This window comes from Amblyraja radiata, chromosome 11 (assembly GCF_010909765.2).
Source record: "Amblyraja radiata isolate CabotCenter1 chromosome 11, sAmbRad1.1.pri, whole genome shotgun sequence".
Lineage (NCBI taxonomy): Eukaryota > Metazoa > Chordata > Chondrichthyes > Rajiformes > Rajidae > Amblyraja > Amblyraja radiata.
The window spans coordinates 10228273-10250409 of NC_045966.1; positions in this window are offsets into that span (position 1 = coordinate 10228273).

Here is a 22137-nt window from a genome sequence, read left to right on the forward strand (position 1 = left end):
CTGCTTTTTTTTAAATTGCTGTTTTTTTCCCTTTTTCCTTCCACCCACAATATTTAATATGAAAAAGAATATGTGATTCTGTTCCATTCTGTTTGCAGTTTGTTTGGTTGTTTCTTTGTTTGTCTTTTTGCACAAAGTCCGCGAGCATTGCCACTTTTCATTGACTTGACTTGACTTGACTTGACTTGACATTCATACCAAGCCAATTAACCTACAAACCTGTACATCTTTGGAGTGTGGGAGGAAACCGGAATAAACTCGGAGAAAACCCACACAGGTCACGGGCAGAACGTGCAAACTCCGCACAAGCACGCACCTGTAGTCAGGATTGAACCTGGGTCTCCGGTGCTGTAAGGAAGCAGCTCTTCTGCTGCTCCACCGTGCCGCCCAGAACATTGTTCCTCTACCTGTAACTTGTGGGCAAATATGTTTCCTTGATTTCTAACACATTTGGATATTCTTAATATTCAATCAGATGATATTTCCTTTTAAATACAATTCTGTAGAATCTAGATCAGGACAGTGCAGATGAAATGTATCATCTCTCATCAAAGATAGACACAAAATGCTGGAGTAACTCAGCGGGACAGGCAGCATCTCTCGATAGAAGGAGTGGGTGATGTTTTCGGGTCAAGTTCCTTCTTCAGACTGAGTCAGGGGGGAGGGAGATACAGAGATAAGGAAGGGTAAGGTGTGAAAACGGAGGAAGGGGAAGGGATGGGGACAGAAGGAAAGCAAGGGTTACTTGAAGTTACTTTGAAGTTAGAAAAGTCAATATTCATACCAGCAGGGTGCAGGCTGCCCAAGCGAAATATGAGATGTATCACATATCATTTCACTGTAGCTCAAGAAAAAAGTTCTTCCTATGGCGTACTCATGTCAGAAATACTCTGAATATATATCTTCACCACCTGGGTTCACGATCAGTTCATGTGAATATTTTTCAAAATTATAGATTTGTTACTGTCAGAACATATTAAGACCTCCTCGGGCAAGAGATCAAATCCTACGCCGGATGAGAGTCATTCCATCAAATCTATTGGCTATAAACCAGCTAGGGCTGTATTAGAGCAAATAATCTTGAGCGACATGGTCGCGCAGTGGTAGAGTTGCTGCCTTACAGCGCTTACAGCAGAGACCCGTGTTCGATTCTGACCAGGGGTGCTGTCTATAAGGAGTTTGCACGTTCTCCCCGTGACCTGCGTGGGTTTTCTCCGAGATCTTCCGTTTCCTGGTTCGGACAAAACTCTGATTATTAATAACCCATTATCTGTTATTTGCAATTTATCAGTTTATTTATTCATGTGTGTATATATTTATATTATGGTATATGGACACACTGATCTGTTTTGTAGTAAATGCCTACTATGTTCTGTGTGCTGAAGCAAAGCAAGAATTTCATTGTCTTATAAGGGACACATGACAATAAACTCACTTGACTTGACTTGACTTGAATTGGCTTGGTATAAATGTAAAAATAGTCGCTGGCTCAGGATAGTGTTAGTGTGCGGGGATCGCTAGTCTGTGCGGACTTGGTGGGCCAAAGGGCCTGTTTCCGCGCTGTAACTCTAAACTAAACTGAACTAAACTAATCTTGTTAAATACAGAAAAGCCCACAATGGTTGCCCATTATACATATTCTATTACCAGGAATACTTTGATTATTAAATAGTATACCAAATATCAAATTAATTTCAGTCAACATAGCTTCTGGGGAAAAAATAAACCAAGCTTAATTAAAAGTAGACTCTGATATATATTTTGGGAATAGTGTTTGGCTTCACTGTGATTCTCTGTTGACTCATTAAGGATCTGAGTAAACTACCCCTTGGCAGCGTTTGGTCTTGAAACACAAATTGTTTAGTAGTTCAACCGTACAATAATGATGTACCAGAAAATATTGGTAATAAGCAGCTTGGGACCGTTTAATTAGCTGGAAGGAACAGTACATATTTCAAATTAATCGTAGCACATCAAATTATTATTAAGTTGTGATTTTGTTGCCTCAAAAGTCCCAATGAGCTTTCGGTCTTGTTCAGCACATCACGATCATAAGACACTAGTGCACACTGTGGACGGCTTGATTGTGAGAGCGAGAGAGAGCGAGACAGAGTGAGACAGAGCGAGACACCAGAGAGACACAGAGAGACCGAGAGAGACAGAGACAGAGACAGACAGACACAGACAGAGAGAGAGCGAGACAGAGACCAGAGAGGCCAGGGACACAGAGAGACCAGAGAGACAGACAAAGAGAGACAGAGAGATAGAGAGACAGACAGAAACAGAGACAGAGACAGAGACAGAGACAGAGACAGACAGGGGGGGGGAGAGAGGGGGGAGAGAGGGAGAGAGAGGGGGGGTTAGAGAAGGGGGGGGGAGGGGGGGGCGAGAGAGTGGGTCTCTATGAGCGAGATAGCTCTATAGAAGAGCTCAGCGCTCTCTCTCTCTCTCTCTCTCTCTCTCCCTCGCCTCTCTCTCCTTCGCCTCTCTCTCTCTCTCTCTCTCTCTCTCTCTCTCTCTCTCTCTCTCTCTCTCTCTCTCTCTCTCTCTCTCTCTCTCTCTCTCTCTCTTTTTTCTTTTTTCTTTTGTCTTTTTCTCTTTTTCTCTTTTTTTTCTCTCTTTTTCTCTTATTCTTTTGGGGGAGAGGGGGAGAGGGGGAGAGGGAGAGGGAGGAACCCAGAAAAGAGTTCCCTGTGTTAGTTGGTACTGAGACTAACTACCCCTATTCAGTTAAACCCTGACCGGCCCCAGATCAATACTGGCCCCCAATCACCAATTAGAGTGAGCCAAATGATCAAAGAATGTAAAGAAACGTACTTGGAACATTGGGATAAAGAAACCAAAAGCCAAAGCAGATTAGAATGTTACCGTTCCCTAAAAAGAGACTATAAATTGGCAGACTATCTCTCAACTGTTAGAGACATAAAGCAGAGACAGACCCTCACCAAATACAGATTAAGTGACCACTATTTGGCAGTTGAAAAAGGAAGACAGAAGAGATTCTGGCAACCAAGAGAAAACAGAATATGCGGCCACTGCTTGACAGATGAGGTTGAAACAGAGGTGCACTTCCTCCTAAATTGCAATAAATGTGACAAAACAAGGAAAGCATACTTTGACAAACTCAGTGTGGCAACCCCTGATTTTAAAGAACTAGATGATACATCAAAACTAAGAATAATCCTTGGCGAAGGAAATACGGCACATCTTGGTGCACAATACGTAACAGCATGCCATAACCTGAGAGACGGTGAATGACCAACATGCACATATGTACGCACACACTAATCAACATTAACTAACACTAAGAAATTAATATTGAATTGCTAAACTTGCTATTGTGTCGTACTGCTTACAGCTACAAGAACGGGTAGCAATCAATAAAGGGCTATCGGCCTATTGCAAGTTTATGTACAGGGACATATCTATCCATACACTGTATACTTGTATTTATACTTATGCATTTCAAATATGTATGTCATGTTTTATACTTTGGCAATATAACAATGTTTTTTTATCATGCCAATAAAGTTTTTAAATTGAATTGAATTGAATTGAGAGAGATTTATTGCATAAGAAAGAACTGCAGATGCTGGTTAAAATCGAAGGTAGACACAAAATGCTGTTGTAACTCAGCGGGCCAAGCAGCATCTCTGGAGAGAAGGAATGGTCGACGTTTTGAATCGAGACCCTTCTTCAGAGAGAGAGAGAGAGAGAGAGAGAGAGAGAGAGTTATGGTACATCTTGGTGCACAATACGTAACAGCATGCCATAACCTAAGAGACGATGAATGACCAACATGCACATATGTACGCACACACTAATCAACATTAACTAACACTAAGAAATTAATATTGAATTGCTAAACTTGCTATTGTGTTGTACTGCTTACAGCTACAAGAACGTGTAGCAATCAATAAAGGGCTATAGACCTATTGCGAGTTTATGTACAGGGACATATCTATCCATGCACTGTATACTTGTATTTATACTTATGCATTTTAAATATGTATGTCATGTTTTATACTTTGGCAATATAACAATGTTTTTTTATCATGCCAATAAAGTTTTTTAATTGAATTGAAAATTGAATTGGGTTTTATTACAACAGATATTCCTCTGTCATTTTCACCACCTCCCACGGGATCCCAACACTCGCCACATCTTCCCATCTCCTCCCCTTTCGGCTTTCCGCAGAGACCGCTCCCTCCGTAACTCCTGGCCAATTCGTCCCTTCCCACCCAAACCATTCCCTCTCCTGGCACTTTCCCTTGCAACCGCAGGAAATACCACACTTGTCGCTTTACCTCCCCCCTTGACTCCATCGAAGAACCAAAGCAGCACTTCAACTCCCCCTCCCATTCCGAATCCAACCTTTCTGTCCTGAACCTCCTCCATGGCCAGAGTGAGTCCCACCGTAAATTGGAGGAGCAGCACCTCATATTTCGCTTGGATAGTTGGCACCCCAGCGGTATGAGCATTGACTTCTCCAATTTCAGGTAGTCCCTGCTTTCTCCCTCTTTCCCCTCCCCAGCTCTCCCATAACCCACTGTCTCCACCTCTTCCTTTCTTCTTCCCCCCCCCTCCCCCCCCACCCACCCCCACATTAGTCTGAAGAAGTGTCTTGTGCCGAAACGTTGCCTTTTTCTTTCGCTCCAAAGATGCTGCCTCACCAGCTGAGTTTCTCCAGCATTTTTGTTACCTTCGATTTTCCAGCATCTGCAGTTCCTTCTTAAACAGAGAGTTTTATTGTTATACTAGACTAAGTGGGACCCGTTGGGTCTCAGCTTCACACGGAAGGGCACCAAATTCAAGTGCAATTTCATACCACTTCAAGCAGGGTGCAAGGCCACCAAATTCTAGTGCAGTTTTCAAGTGCAGTTTCCTGCCACTTCAAGCACGGTGGAAGGCCACCAAATTCGAGTGCAGTGTCATACCACTTCAAGCAGGGTGCAAAGCCACCAAATTCGAGTGCAGTTTCCTGCCACTTCAAGCAGGGTGCAAGGCCACCAAATTTGAGTGCAGTTTCATACCATTTCAAGCAGGGTGCAAGGCCACCAAATTCAAATGCAGTTTCATACCACGTCAAGCACGGTGCAAGGCCACCAAATTCAAATACAGTTTCATACCACTTCAAGCACGGTGCAAGGCCACCAAATTCAAATGCAGTTTCATACCATTTCTAGCAGGGTGCAAGGCCACTAAAGGCAGAGTAGTGACCTCTCCCTCTCTTCTTGCAGAGACTGAGCCAAACCCACACTTCCAGGTTTTATAGTCCCTCCCACCAGAAGGGAATGGCCTTCATGGCGTGATTGACAGGAGAGAGAATCTCAACATTTTTTAAACACTAATAACACTTTTATTTTTCATCGATGGGAAAAATCCTCAGCACCTGGTGAGCGGAGGGGGACTCTGAGTAGCATGGCCAAAAATCACAGCCGTATGTGGTAGCGTTTTTCCTAAAATCAATATACAGCGCAAACAGGAAGTTGTCAAAATTAGACTTTTAATTATATAGACGGCAAGGCAACTTTTGCATTTTCAAACCAACTTTTCAATTAGGCAAGGCAACCTTTGCATTCTCAAACCAAAAAACACTTTTGCATTTTCAAACTACATTTTCAAACCACATTAAGGGCACTGACAGGTCAGTAAAACCACTCACAGTTTAGTAGACATGTGTCCAGTGTTATTCACAGCTCAGACTGAGAATTGCAACCTCTCGTTCCCCCATCTTGCAGAGAACTGAGGCACCTCCACACTTCCGGGTTTTAGGGGCATGGCCTTCAGGAGAGAGAAGGGGCGTGGCCTTCAGGAGAGAGAATCTCAGCATTTTTTAAACATTAATGTCTTTTATATTTCATCGATGGGAAACATCCTCTTGTCCTGACCAGCGGAGGGGGACTCTGAGTAAGATGGCCAAAAATCACAGCCGTAAGTGGCAGCGTTTTTTTTCTAAAATCAATATACAGTGCAACAGGAAGTGGTCAAGATGAGACTTTTAGTAATATAGATGTTTAGTTTAGTTTATTCTCACGTGCACCGAGGTTCAGTGAAAAGCTTTTAGTTGCGTGCTAACCACTCAGTGGAAAGACAATACATGATTACAATCCTGCTGTCCACTGTGTACAGACTGATTGCAATCATGCATAGTCTTTCCGCTGACTGGCGTTTTCGTAACTGTTCTGTCCCTGACAGCAATGAAATTCTTACTTGCAGTCGCACGACAGAATATGTAAACATAGTACTCTGTAAATAATATAACAAACGAGAAACAAAATTCAGTATATATACACAAGATAGACACAAAATGCTGGAGTAAATCAGCGGGACATGTAGCATCTCTGGATAGAAGGAATGGGTGATGTTTCGGGTCGAGACAGGGTTGATGCTGCCTGTCCCGCTGAGTTACTCCAGCATTTTGTGTCTATCCGGTTTAAACCAGCATCTGCAGTTCCTTCCTGCAATGTTCAGTATATACTGTATAGATATATACACACACACGCTCATACAGTAGATACACGCAGAAACAAACAATAGTAGTGCATAGAGACAAAACCAGTGTCCCCAAGTCTATGTAGTTTGGAGGTTGAGGTGTTTAATAGCCTGATGGCTTTAGGGAAGCTGCTACCATCAGGCAGGAGGAACAATGGCCTTAAGCCTCATACTACCAGCTTCAGGAACTGCTACTTTCCTACAATCATCAGATTCATGAACCGACCTGTACAACCCTGATCCAACCTCAGCCACGGAACACTATGGACCACTTTGTGCGCTGCAATGCTGACAGCTACACTCTGCACTCTGTATCTTCCCCTTTGCTCTGTCTATTGTACTTGAGTTTGGCTTGATTGTATTTACGTACACCACATCTAATGGATAGCGTGCAAAACAAAGCTTTTCACTACACGTGTTTTCAGAACACGTGGCAGTAATAAATCTAAACTTAAACCGGGTCAGCATGCAACAAAAGCTTTTCACTTTACCTAGGGGGTCAAGGAAAGAGCGTTCACGTTGCGGCCCCGTTTCCACCAATCTTTCCACCGCTACGCACAAGAAGCACAAGACAGACACCATTGTATGCAGACGCCGAGACCTTTGTGTTCAGTTCTGGTTCAACAACTTCTAATCTTGTGTGTGGACTCGATGAGAAGAAGAAGACTGTGCCTAGGTACACGTGACAATAAACTGAACTAAACGGAACTATGACCAGTCTGATGAAGGGTCTCAAATGTGGAATTCTCTGCCTCAGAGGGCGGTGGAGGCAGGTTCTCTGGATGCTTTCAAGAGAGAGCTAGATAGGGCTCTTAAAGATAGCGGAGTCAGGGGATGTGGGGAGAAGACAGGAACGGGGTACTGATTGGGGATGATCACATTGAATGGCGGTGCTGGCTCGAAGGGCCGAATGGCCTACTCCTGCACCTATTGTCTATTGTCTATTGTCTATTGTCTATTGACCCGAAACGTCACCCATTCCTTCTCTCCAGAGATGCCGCCTGTCCCGCTGAGTTACTCCAGCATTTTGTGTACCTTCGGTTTAAACCAGCATCTGCAGTTCTTTCCTACACATTAAAAAAAGTACAGTACAGGATCAGGCCCTTTGGCCCACATTGTCTGTGTTGATCATGATGTTTTGTGAATCAAAATGGCCTTCTTTGAAGTAGGACTTTGGAAGGGGTAGGATAGGGACCCACAATCACGTTTATATCAACCGGATGATGGTGGAAAGGGTGTACATATTTCCGAAGATCTTTCCTGGTCCCAGCACACTGATGCAATCATAAAGAAAGCACATCAGTGCCTCTACTTCTTGAGAAGATTACGGAGAGTTGGTACGTCAAGGAGATCTCTCTCGAACTTCTACAGGCACACAGTAGAGAGCATGCTGACCGGTTGCATCGTGGCTTGGTTCGGCAACTTGAACGTCCAGGAGCGGAAAAGACGGCAGAAAGTTGTGTCCACTGCCCAGTCCATTAATGGCTCTGACCTCCCCACCATCGAAGGGATCTATCGCAGTCGCTGCCTCAAAAAGGCTGTCAACATCATCAAAGACCAACACCATCTTGGTCTCACACTAATCTCTCCATTGCCATCGGGAAGAAGGTACAGGAGCCTGAAATCTGCAACATCCAGGTTCAGGAACAGCTACTTCCCCACAGCCATCAGGCTATTAAACTCGCCATCACACAAACTCTGAACAACAACAGCCTATTGCACTTTATCTGTTTATTTATTGTGTATATATATGGTCTATAGTCTATGACACACTGAACTTTTATCTCCTGTTCTGTATTATGTTTACATATTCTGTTGTGCTGCAGCAAGCACGAATTTCATTGTCCTATCTGGGACACATGACAACAAAACTCTCTTGACTCTATGGAAACATAAAAGTTTCCTGTCTATCATCGAAACCTAAAGTTGTTTTGTCATTGTGTTCTGCACCAATATCATGATTTTTTTGCACAGTCTTTCTGTTTTCACTATCTTGTGGAATTGATGCGTAGTGTATGTATAATTTATGTGTGTGTGTGTGTGTGTGTGTGTGTGTGTGTGTGAGTCTATGTGCCTGTGAGTCTATGCTTGATTTTCATTAAACCTGTACCCCGCGTTGTGTATGAGCCTGGGGCTCTAAACTCAACTTGACTTGACTTGATCTTAGCCTCTGGCACAAGATGGTGTACAAACCAGAGTGTTCATTGTTCACAATGGGAAAGCGATCCCCTTATTGTACTTTTCTCATTCTGCATCCGAACAAACGGAAGGGTTTTCTGCCTCTAAAGTCGCGTCTATACATAATTCAGTGATCTCTCGCTGAGAGAAACAGATATAGAGTTACTGTTTTACCAGTGAAAAAGTTCAGAGTATAAGTGTTTCAGACATTGGCAAGAAACGGTGCGTTTTCTGAATTATCATTCCAGCTTATTATTGTAGACGTGAAAAACTGGTCTGAAGAAGGGTCTCGACCCGAAACATCACCCATTCCTTCTCTCCAAAGATGCTGCCTCACCCGCTGAGTTACTCCAGCATTTTGTGTCTACCTTCGAACTATAGACACTGGTTTACAAACACAAAGACAATGTGTTTGAGTAACTCAGCGGGAGAGGCAGCCAGGGTCAAGAGTCACGAGTGTTTTATTGTTAGGTAGACACAAAATGCTGGTGTAACTCAACTGTACAGGCAGCATCCATAGAGAGAAGGAATGGGTGACGTTTCGGGTCGAGACCCTTCTTCAGACTGTGTTTTATTGTCATATGTCCCAGACAGAGCAATGAAATTCTTACTCGCAGCAGCACAACAGAATATGTAAATATTGTACTCTGTAAACAAGAAAATAAACTAAAAAAAAGTTATTTAAGATATACGTCAATAAACAGAGATCATGAGTCTAAAGTAATTTGAAGCACAGCGCCAGTGAAACAATCATTGAGGTACAAGATCATGTATGTATATGTATGTGTGTGTGCGTGTGTGTGTGCATGTGCGTGTGTCCTTGTGTATTGAATGGCGATGCTGGCTCAAAGAGCCGAATGGCCTACACCTATTTTTCTATGTTTCTAAGCGCTGTAATGGCCCTGTCCCACTCTACGAGTTCACCCAAGAGCTCTCCCGAGTTTAAAAAAAAATCAAACTCGTGGTAAGCACACAGAATGTACGTAGCGGGTACGTCGGAGCTCGGGACATCTCTTGGTGGCTCGTAACGCTAACGGCGGGTACTCAGGGAACGCGGTAAGCTCGTGAAGACTCGTGAAGATTTTTCAACGTGTTGAAAAATGTCCACGAGAGCCCCGAGTACCCACGAGCGGCCATTACCGTAATTCTCCGAGTTCGAATCAGGGGAAACTCTTGAATGAACTCGTACAGTGGACCAGCCCCTTATGGCAGCAACGCTAACGCTGCGCCACCTTGTGTTCTTCTCATCACCACCACATCGGCTCACCACTTGCATGTAAATGTCTGTTCTGTTTTCCAGTAACCAAAGCTAGACCTTTACAAATTAAAAACATAAAATTCCAAGACTAATGCAACCTTCAATGAAATTATTTTTATCTGTTCATTCCTTTGACTCAAGGGAAATTAGTCGAGACAGTGAATGTATTAGTACACTTGTTTCTTCTGCTGCAGATCGCAAAATGTATTCTTATGAGTTAAAAGTTGATGGTGATTTAGCATCTGATAGTTTCACTTCAATTCAAGGAAGATTAAACGTCTCTTCGCAACTGCTGCAAGTGAAATGAGCAGGCTTCGACAGGCTAGATGCAGGAAGATTGTTCCCGATTAGATTAGATTAGATTATTTAATGACCACACAGTCAAGCTGGTGGAATTCAGGTTCAGTACAGGATGTTACAAGGTAGGCTGATTCCCGTCAAACATAACATAAAACACAACATCATACAATATACAGTACATGCATGGGGAGGATATGTGCTGTTGTCATAGTGTGTTCAGAATTCGGATTGCGTGTGGGTAAGAACTGTTTTTAAATCGAGATGTCTTGGCGGGCAGTGAGCTGTAGCGCCTTCCTGATGGCAGCAGGTGGAAGATGTGGTGAGCTGGGTGGGAGGGATCAGAGATGATTTTCTTCACCCTTGACACGGGGAAGTTGGGGAAGTCCAGAACAAGGGGTCACAGTTTAAGGATAAAGGGGAAATCTTTTAGGACCGAGATGAGAAAAACATTTTTCACACAGAGAGTGGTGAATCTGTGGAATTCTCTGCCACAGAAGGTAGTTGAGGCCAGTTCATTGGCTATATTTAAGAGGGAGTTAGATGTGGCCCTTGTGGCTAAAGGGATCAGGGGGTATGGAGAGAAGGCAGGTACAGGATACTGAGTTGGATGATCAGCCATGATCATAATGAATGGCGGTGCAGGCTCGAAGGGCCGAATGGCCTACTCCTGCACCTATTTTCTATGTTTCTATGAGATTGTACAATTTTAAGGGCTACTGCACCCGCTGAGTTTCTCCAGCACTTTTGTCTACCTTCGATTTTCCAGCATCTGCAGTTCCTTCTTGAACATTGTGTACAATTTTAATGCAGTTCCTGGTGGTTATACATTCACCAAACGACAACACGGACAAGATCATCAGTAATTGGCACCATAGAGAAATTGCATTCTGAGACCACATAGAAATCGTTGCATCCGTACCCGAGATGCATCCTTGCGAATGCGATGACAGTGGAGGTAGTTTGTAACACTCCTCATCTGTGTATAACCTGGCAGATCACCATCTCCTTCTTCAGGATGGCACAGTGGCGCAGCGGTAGAGTTGCTGCCTCACAGCGCCAGAGACCTTTGTTCGAATCCTGACTACGGGTGCGGTCTGTAGAGAGTTTGCACGTTCTCCCTGTGGCCTTGTGGGTTTTCTCCGGGTGCTCCGGTTTCCTCCCACACTCCAAAGACGTAGGTTCATTGGCTTCGGCAAAAGTGTAAAATTGTCCCTGGTGTGTAGGATAGTGTTAGTATACTTAAACCTATGTCCTCTGGTTCTCGATTCCCCTACTCTGGGCAAGAGACTCTGTGCCTCTACCTGATCTATTCCTCACATGACTTTGTACACCTCTATAAGATCACTTCTCCTCCTCCTGCGCTCCAAGGAATAGAGCCCTAGCCTGCTCAACCCCTCCCGAGGGCTCAGGCCCTCGAGTCCAGGCAACATCCTCGGAAATCTTCTCTGTACCCTTTCCAGCTTGACAACATCTTTCTTATCACATGGTGCCCACAACTGAACACAATACTCCAAACACGGCCGCCCCTATGTCTTATACAACTGCAACATGACCTCCCAACGTCTATACTCAATGCTCTGATTGATCCCAACAGCCCTGGCAACTGTTCTGGTTAAGAGGGATAATCTCTCCAATGCCAGAAGTGAGCATATGGATGTAAAGCGCTAACAAGGCTGTGTTCACTCCCCCATTTGAGCAGCTGGCAAAGCTACTAATTGGCTGGGTTCACAAGGGAGCGAGTGTCCTTGGATCAGGACGAGTCAGCATTTTGAGGAAGGAGGAATGCGGTCAGAAAGGAATCACATGAACTATTGCTGTGCAAGGTGTGCCTCTATTGAATAGGCAGATGGAACAGGTTCATTTCAGTTTAGTTTATTGTCACGTGTACCGAGGTGCAGTGAGAAGCTTTTGTTGCATGCTAACCAGTCAGCAGAAAGACAATACATGATTACACTCGATCCATTTACAGTGTACAGATACATGATAAGGGAATAACGTTTTGTGCAAGGTAAAGTCTGATCAAATATAGTCCGAGGGTCACCAATGAGGTAGATGGTAGACACCAACATGACATGCTGATGACACTTCTGTAGAGGCAAGTTTGCCACCATCGTTACAATATTAGTTTAGTGTAGTTTAGTTTAGTTTAGTTTAGTTTAGTTTAGTTTAGTTTAGTTTAGTTTAGTTTAGTTTAGTTTAGTTTAGTTTAGTTTAGAGATGCAGCACGGAAACAGGCCCTTCACCGAGTCCAAGCAGACCAACGATCCCCGTATATTAACATTATCCTACACACACTATGGACAATTTACACTTACACCAAGTCAATTAACCTGCACATTTTTGGAGTGTGGGAGGAAACCGAAGATCTCGGAGAAAACCCATGCTGTCAAGGGAAAAACGTACAAGCTCCATACAGATAAGCACCTATAGCCGGGATCGAACCCGGGTCTCTGGCGCTCCAAGCGCTGTAAGGCAGCAACTCTCCCACTGCGCCACCGTGCCGTTGTTGAGTTTTTTATGATTGTGACGTGAATGTTACTGATCTTCCATGACAATGTAAAGGGAAACTCAGTGAAGAATCCCAAATAATTACATTAGTTTAGTTTAGTTTAGTTTATTGTCACGTGTACCAAGGCAAAGAGAAAACCTTTTTTTTGCATGCTATCCAGTCAGCAAAAAGACTATACATGAGTAGAATCAAGCCATCCACAGTGGACAGTGACTGAATAAGAGGACTAATGTTTAGTGCAAGATAAAGTCCAGCAAAATCCAATTAAACATAGTCTGTCTCCAATGACGTATGGTAGGTCAGTACTCTCTCTAGTTGGTGGTAGGATGGTTCAGTTGCCTGATAACAGCTGGGAAGAAACTGTCCCTGGATCTGGAGACAAGCATTTTCACCCTTCCTGCCTGACGGGAGAGGGGAGAAGTTTATAGCCACGTGCACCGAGGTACAGTGGAAAGCTTTTGTTGCGTGCTAACCAGTCAGTGGAAAGGCTATGCATGATTACAATCGAGCCGTCCACAGTGTACAGATACATGATAAAGGGCAAGATACCTGACTCGACCCATCTCACTGGGGTAAGAGTTGATGATATTTATCTGCAAAGGTTTATGTACAACTGCTCTTTGTTCACGATGAAAAAGAGCTTTGATCAAAACCGTCACCTACTTAAGTCATGGTATCTCCTGTTTATTTGCTTATATATACCGTTTGTGTAGCTTACAACCTAACTGGATGAACATTGAATTCTCTAATTTTTGGTAACATAAACTACAAACAACCCTTGCTTCCTTCCTTACCCCCTCCTCCTTGTGCCCAACCTGCACTTGCACCCATTTCTCCCCTCCCTCCCCCCCCTCCCCCTACCTATATTCCTCCCTCTAGCTTCACCATTGCACCTTGTCCATCTTTATCTCAGACCTTTTTCACTTCGTCTACGGCCTTTGTCCAACCATCTGCCTATCACCGCCCACACCTCACCGGTATCCACCTATCACTCACCAGGCTCAGCAAGCCAGACAAACTTGACATCAAATTAACTGCTTGCCCTTTCGGACGTACAACTCCGATTCACCCAGATCTGCCTGGAATGAGATCCAGTTGTGTAACGGCTGTGTAATAACGGGGCGACATGGTGGTGCAGCGGGTAGAGCTGCTGCCTTTCAGCGCCAGAGACCCAGGTTCAATCCAGACTTCGGGTCCTGTCTGTTTGGAGTTTACTCCGGTTTCCTCCCACACACCAAAGGCATACAGGTTTATAGGTTAATTGGCTTCAGTAAGGTGTAAAATTGTCCCTAGTGTGTAGTTTAGTGTTAGCTTGCGGGATAATCACTGGTTGGCACGAACTCGCTGCGACAAAGGACCTGTTTGCGCGTTGCATCTCTCTAAAGAGACTGTGGACTGTACAGTGCATATATAGGCTGCGTCAGATGTAGCCAAGCACCAGCAGACATTGTATCTGCTCCTAATACATAGCATTGAAGAATAACTTCACAGCATTGGACTTCACTGCGCATGTAAAACAATAACCAACATTCATTACACTCAGCTCTTCAAAGCAATTATAATAAAAATGAATATTTTTCTGTTGATAAGTTCAAAGCATTTTATTTTCAAGATTTGATCAAACAAGACGTTGATTCGTTTGTTAAACAAAACAAATTCTTTAAGTTCTCGACTTCCAGCCTGGCTCCATTGTTCGGTAGTTCAGTTAATTATATATCAAACGATAATATGCTGCAGGGAATCTACCCCATTGATCTTCCTATGAAGAATGCTTGATTACTTCCTTAAAGTGCATGTCACTAGCTTCAACATCCACTCCCCTCTCCACTAGAATATTGTGACTGAAAGTAGGCTTCTGGATGCGCTGCGGAGCCAAACAGGCATAGACCCAGTGGGCTGCTGGGAACTAAGACCCGGTGGGCCATCAAATGGCGACAAAATATGGCGATTGGTGCATTTGTGAGCAGGGCAGCATGGTAGCGCAGTGGTAGAGTTACTGCCTAACAGTGCCAGTAGACTTGGGTTCAATCCTGACTACGGATGCTGTCCGTACGGAGTTTGTGCGTTCTCCCCGTGACCTGCGTGGGCTTTGTCCGTGATCTTCGGCTTCCTCCCACACTCCAAAGACGTCCAGGTGTGTAGGTTAATTGGCTTGGTGTCAATGTAAATTGTCCCTGGTGTGTGTAAGGTGGGGTTAATGTGCGGGGATCGCTGGTCGGCGCGGACTCGGTGGGCCGGTGGGCCTGTTTCTGCACTGTATCTCTAAACTAAACTAACAATAAAAAAAGTTGCAGTGTAGTGCATACATGACAATAATGAACCACTGTTCCATTGTAGCTCTGTCTGTAGGATGCACTGCTGAAATTCATAATGTTTTTTTCTGAGGTATCACCTACTCACTGGTACCACCTAAAAAGACAATGTGGACATCGGGAGTCAAGGGTGCCTAGTTGTCATCTATACCAACAATGGAACAATGCCATTTTTACTTGCAGCACACTAACAGGCCCGTAAACGCAAAACACACACTCGATCCGAAACGTCACCTATTTCCTTCGCTCCATAGATGCTGCCTCACCCGCTGAGTTTCTCCAGCATTTTTGTCTACCTTCGATTTTCCAGCATCTGCAGTTCCTTTTTAAACACCAGATGAGATATATTTTTTAATTCAGTAAATTAATAACCATAATACTAGTATAAAACAATATGTCCTTATTGCAAGCAAAGACATTCATAATTGCTCAGTTTAGTGGCGTGAGGTGTTCAAAAGCCTGATGGACACTGGGAGGAAATTATCCTTGAACCTGGTGGTCACATCTTTCAGATTCCTTTACCTATTTTCTGATGGTAGGAGCAAAATGAGATCGTGGCCAACCCGGGGAAAACCCACACGGTCACAAGGAGAACGTAAAAATGCAATACAGACAGCACCCATGGTTAGGATCGAACCTGGGTCTCTGGTGCTGTGAGGCAGCAACTCTACCGCTGCGCCACTGTGCTGCCTTATGTCCGTCATATACTGTAACTGGCACAAACTTGATCAATCTCATTCCAATCTCTGATTTTGTACTTGGATAGTTTATTAATCATGCCATCAACCCCCCTTAATATAGCAGCGTTTCATGGTAGATCAGGATAGCTTCTTGACTACATAAGGAGATATTGGGACAGATGACAAGAAATAAAATTACTATTTGGTCGCCTAATTATAGGAAGGATGTCAACAAAATAGAGAGAGTACAGAGGATATTTACTAGAATGTTGCCTGGGTTTCAGCAACTAAGTTACAGAGAAAGGTTGAACAAGTTAGGGCTTTATTCTTTGGAGCGCAGAAGGTTAAGGGGGGACTTGATAGAGGCTTTTAAAATGATGAGAGGGATAGACAGAGTTGACGTGGAAAAGCTTTTCCCACTGAGAGTAGGGAAGATTCAAACAAGGGGACATGACTTGAGAATTAAGGGACTGAAGTTTAGGGGTAACATGAGGGGGAACTTCTTTACTCAGAGAGTGGCAGCTGTGTGGAATGAGCTTCCAGTGAAGGTGGTGGAGGCAGGTTCGTTTTTATCATTTAAAAATAAATTGGATAGTTATATGGATGGGAAAGGAATGGAGGGTTATGGTCTGAGCGCAGGTATATGGGACTAGGGGAGATTATGTGTTCGGCACGGACTAGAAGGGTCGAGATGGCCTGTTTCCGTGCTGTAATTGTTATATGGTATATGGTTAGGGTTCCCTCAATATCCCTCCTGGGATAAATAAAGTGCTATCGTATCGTATCATAGGTGGAGAGGGGAGAGCAGTGTGCAGGAGTAAAATAATAATTTATTAAGTGATTTCTCCAATTTCATTCCTTGCTGAGCTAAGATGTCTTGACTCGAGGCTCAGAATGAAATGATGTCACTGAATCTGGTGTTGACCCTGAATGAAATTCCTCACTCTGAAGTTTGAATATTTAAGATCAGAAAATGTAATTCTCTCTGAACCCTGCATCTCCACACACCTTCCTGTCATCGACGGTTCGTTTTTTTTAATTGTTATCAGTATGACAGAGCGGACTTGATGGGCTGAACGGCCTATCACTTATAATAATAATAATAATAAATTTTATTTTTGGGCGCCTTTCAGAAATCTCAAGGACTCCTTACAGAGATTAACAGGAATAAAAAACATATAATCAGAATAAAATAAATAATAAAGACATCACAGAAACACAAATTAAAAACAGAATTCAGTCCAAAAACAAAAAATCAAAAACACAATGTGAAGAGAGAGCAGCGGCAGCTAAAGCGCGCCAGCGTCCACTCTCTCTTCACGGCAGCCATCTTGGACAAAGACTAACAGGATTACTTACAGACAAAAAAATCATCCCCCCACAATGGATACCACTGTGGTGGAAGGCACAATGTCCAGTCCCCAACCCCAAGTTCACCCATAGTCAGGCCTATTGAGGCCACCGCAATTGCCTCTACGGAGGCCCGATGTTCCTGGCCGTTCTCACCGGGTGGTCTTGCCCCGGCGTCGGGAGAGTCCTCTCAGCGGCTGGGCCACCTGGAACGGCCGCTTCCTAGCTGGAGACCGCGGCTTCCGAAGCCGACAAGGCCGCGCCGGTTTGGAGCTCCCAGGCTCCCGATGTTGAAATCGGCGCCGCCCGCTCCGCTCCGCTCCGCAGACCCGCAGCCCGGAGGTGTTGAACTCGGCGGTCTCAGCTCACCAGAGCTCCAGCGCGTCGATCCAGCGCGGCGACCCAGGCAAGGCATCGCCCGCTCCGCTCCACGATAGCGCTCCAGCGCTGTGCCGCCACCGAGGCCGAGGTGCTGGGCGGTCCCCGCCAGGAAACAGCGCGCCAAGCCCGCTGGTAGGCCACGAGGACGGGTCGACGGGCAGCTCAGAGAAAAAGCTGCCTCACTGACCAGGTAGGGACCTAGAAATAAAATTGCCCCCTACCCCCCACATTAAAATGTCCATTTCTCCAACGGACGAAACACAGGACTTACTAAAAACTTTTTTAAAAAAGCGAATTAAACGGACGGCTGCTGGTTAGCAGCCATTCCCCAAGATGGCTCCTCCTTATGAACAGTGTAGCCTCCTCTACATTGGAGATTCAAAATGCAGATTGGACAATCACTTTGCAGAACTTCTCCATTCAGAGAGTAAGTGTGGTTCTGGGCTAGACACAAAATGCTGGAGTAACTCACAAGGGGAGGCAGCATCTCTTGAGAGAAGGAATGCGTGACATTTCGGGTCGAGACCCTTCTTCAGCAGTCAGAAGAAATGTCTCAACCCGAATCGTCACCCGTAAGTATGTAAAATTGCTCCTTCCTAATTCTAGGTACTTACAATCACTGTGCCATGATCAGAAATAAAGCTTGAAACTTTTTTTCTGTAATTTATTGACTGAAATATGACCACCAGAGGCAGCCCTGCCAGCAGACTGTTTGTTTTTTCATCTTTTTGTTATTTTTAAAAGTCTGTTAAAAGTTTGTTTAAATGTACTTCGGTTTGTTTTATGTGGGGGGAGGGGGGAGGGGACTGGGGGAAACTTTTTTTTAAGTTCCTACCATCGCTGGAGCTGGAGGCCTCCTCGGACTGTCGTGAGCCCCTGGTGAGACTTAACATCGGAGCGGATCCCTTGCCTGGGATCGCTCCCACCGCAGCCTGCGGACTTACCATCAAGGGCTCGCAGTCTCGGAAGAGGCTAGTCGGGAGCTCCAACGCCGCAGAACGTTTGACCAGCCCCGACGCGAGGTTCGATCGCCTGGCGAGGGGGAGCTGACAACCCCCCGTTGCAGGAGCTGAACGCCTCGACACGGACGGCCCGAAAGGTGGCGTCTACGGGAGTCAAGACCGTCCCGTCAACGGAGGGCTCGAGGCCTCCAACCGAGGAAGAACAAAAGGAAGGACTTGAACTTTATTTCACCTTCCATCACAGCGAGGAATGTGTAGGAGTCACTGTGGTGGATGTTCAAGTTAAAATGTGGTTCTGAGTGATCTGTTGCTTTTAATTGTATGACTGACCTGGCCAGTGAAATTCCTTGTATGTTGCAAAACATACTTGGCGAATAAAATCTGATTCTGAAAATTGATTTTATTTTGCTCATGACCATAAATAGGTTAAATTCATTATTGAAGGCAACCTAGTTTGCTGTTACTAGAATGCCATCTACTGAGCATTCATAGAATGCAGATGCCTATTTTTTATATTCATTTTTAAGCCCTTGTTTTCACCTATTTGGGTCACAGACCTCCCAAGACAGTGGCAATTAATTTTTGAGACTTTGCTTACACCAGCAAAAAGATGAAAAGAATCAATTTAGTAATAATGAAGATAGACACAAAATTCTTGAGTAGCTCAGCGGGACAGGCAGCATCTCTGGAGAGAAGGAACGGGTGATGTTTCAGGTCAAGACTCTTCTTCAGGCTGTAATGTTGATCTTGATTTTACTCCCCTACATTTCCTTGTGTATTTAGTTGTTTGGGGCTGAAGCTACCAAAACAATGGTAAATCCAGTGTGGTAATTAGTTATCATTGTTGATGATTATGAGCAAGGTAATCAATTTGTGAGACTCCATGTTAATTTTCAACATCAGATTTACTTCAGCGTGGTGAGTTAATCATCTTTTTTCTTGATTTCAAAACAGTAACAGTTCATATTATGTTCAGAAGTTATAGGATAATTGGGCCATTCTACCCATCGAATCCAATCCACCATTCAATGCTGACTGAACTATCTTTCCCTCTCAACCCCATTCTCCTGCCTTATCCCGATAACCCTTGACACCCGTACTAATCAAGAATCTGTCAAGCTCCATCTTAAAAATACCCAATAACTTTGCCTCCCCAGCTGTCTGTGGCAATGAATTCAGCAGGTTCACCACGCTCTGACTAAAGAAATTCCTCAACTCCTTTCTAAAGGTATGCCTTTTTATTCCGAGGCTGTGCCTTCTGTTCCTTGTCTCTCCCACTCGTGGAAATGTCCAGGTCTTTTACTATTCGGGAAGTTTCAATGAGATCTGCCCCCCCCCCCCCCCATCATCATCTCTTCTAAACTCCAGCAAGTACGGGCCCAGTGCCATCAAATGCCTGTTGTGTGTCCAAATCATATTTGGACAAACGCCAAATAAGGTATCTGCAGCGAACCCTGTGGACTGAAAGGAAGAGGTTGTGTTGATAGAGGATTGTGTTGATAGGTTGTGTTGTCAACAGGAGAATCTTTGCATGGGAGTAGAATTAAAAGCATTGCCCTGTGTATTAGGGTCGCTGGTGTGCGTGTGGTGGGCAGAGTTATGGGAGAAAGAGGCATCTGGTCAATCATTGGGATTTTAAACAGGAAACTGCAGGATGCTGTTCGAATCCAGGAATTGTAAGGCAAAAGGTTATCAGGTTAATTCTTGAAGTTAAAAGTCAACTGAAAAGAATGCCAATACAAAAAAACTATTCCATGAAGAGTAGAATGAATTAGGGGTGACTGTTTTTAAGCCCAAAACTATGGCTGAATTAAAGAATGGAGAGAAAAATTAGGAAACAGTATACTAAGTAATCTGACATTTAATGTTAGCAAAATTGTTAGCATCCATTATTAAAGATTTGATCATGGTGAGCAGGCAGAGCTGAACTGTCTTTATGAAAGGGGGAAAAAAAGTCATGTTTGGCCAAGATATCTTTAACAAGTATAATCAGTGGATACAACATATCTAAGTTTTTGAATGCTTGATAAGATAGTACATTATTTGCTGTGTAAAAAAATGGCTTACGGTGATTATATTAAAATGCAGAGAAGACCAGAAAAAGTACCGAAAACAATTAGAATAAACATGACATTTACAGGTTTGCTGCTGTTACTCATGGAATAATAGATCTTTTCCAGTTACAGATCCACCACCGATTTTCCTGTGCCCTTGGTTCCAGAGCCTTTCTAGATTATCCATGTTGCCGGACCAACAGAGGTCACAGTCTCCGAGAGGAATCCATCAGTACCAGAGCAGTCCACCGAAGAGCCGAGATACTGGCCCACAGTCGGCCTCGGAAGTCGGCTATAGAACACATCTGCCAGCTCCAGCCAGGCTGAAGTTCCGGATGCCGGCCGCAGGAGGCAAATTCGACCCATCAATTGGCTGCTGAAGTTGGCTATGGGAACAGATCTGCCTACTTTTGAAAAAAGCTGGAATAAGGGAGAGGCAGGACAAAGCGTGGGGGGTAATGGATTCACTGTCTGTGGAGACCCATTGCTTTAACCTGTTATTGTCCCAGAGGAAAGATGGGAGCCTGGAATGAATAAATCCTCTGGGACAATAACAGGTTAAAGCAATGGATCTCCACAGACAGTAAAGCTCATGGATTATTGGGAAAGGATGGAAGATGGAGGCAATGGAAGGAAATTTTCCAAGAAATTAAGTTAACTATACAATACAATAATATACGGTTTATTTGTCACATTGCACATAAGTGCAAGTGAAATGAATATGTCAGCAGCGGTACAATTACAAAGAACACACACAAAAACACAATAAAAATTTAACATAAACATCCACCACAGCATTCATCACTGTGGTGGAAGGCACACAATTTGGCCAGTCCTCCTCCATTTTCCCCCGTGGTCGGGACCTCAACCCTCCGCAGCCATTGCTGCGGGCGTCTAGATGGTAAAAGGACAAGGTACAAGTCCAGGTAAGTCCAGAGTCGGCTCTTCCCCACCGGAGACCGCGGCTTTAAGTTGGTGTAGGCCTCAGGCCGGCGGTCGAAGATTTAAAGTTTAAAGTTCCCGCCGCGCCGCAGCCAGAAGCACCGCAGACCGGTCGAAGCTCCCCTCCAGGGGTGATGGTAAGTCGCCACCGCACCCGCGGTAGAAGTTGGCCGTGGGCCGGCAGTGATGGCTTCTTCTTCCCCCGGGTCCCCCACGAGGGATCCCGGGCTGTAGACGTCGCGCCACCTGGAGCTCTGCAGACCGCGGCTTCAGGCTGCCGGCTGCCCCGGGCCAGCGAAACGGAGAAGCCCCAGGCGCGTCTCCGGGAAAGGCCGCGCTGATCCTTGCTGTTAGGCCACGGGGAGGCGACCTGGAAAAAGTCGCCTCTCCATGGAGGAGGCGGCCGAAACGGTTTCCCCCTCACCCCCCCACACCACCCCCCACACAAAACACACAAAGAAACATTAAAAACATACTTTAAAACATACTAAAAAAAACGAACGCGCTGCTGACAGGGCTGCTGACATTGCAGCGCCCCCACCGAACTGTGACAGTCTGGGAGATAACGACCTCACATGAGGTCATGCCTTAAAAAGCAGCAAGGGCTATCTAAGAGTTGACATTTGGCCACTACAATTATAGGGCTCAACCTTCACTTCAAATTTTTTTGACTTTCACCATCCCATACAATCCATTCATTCACCATTGACGCCTGA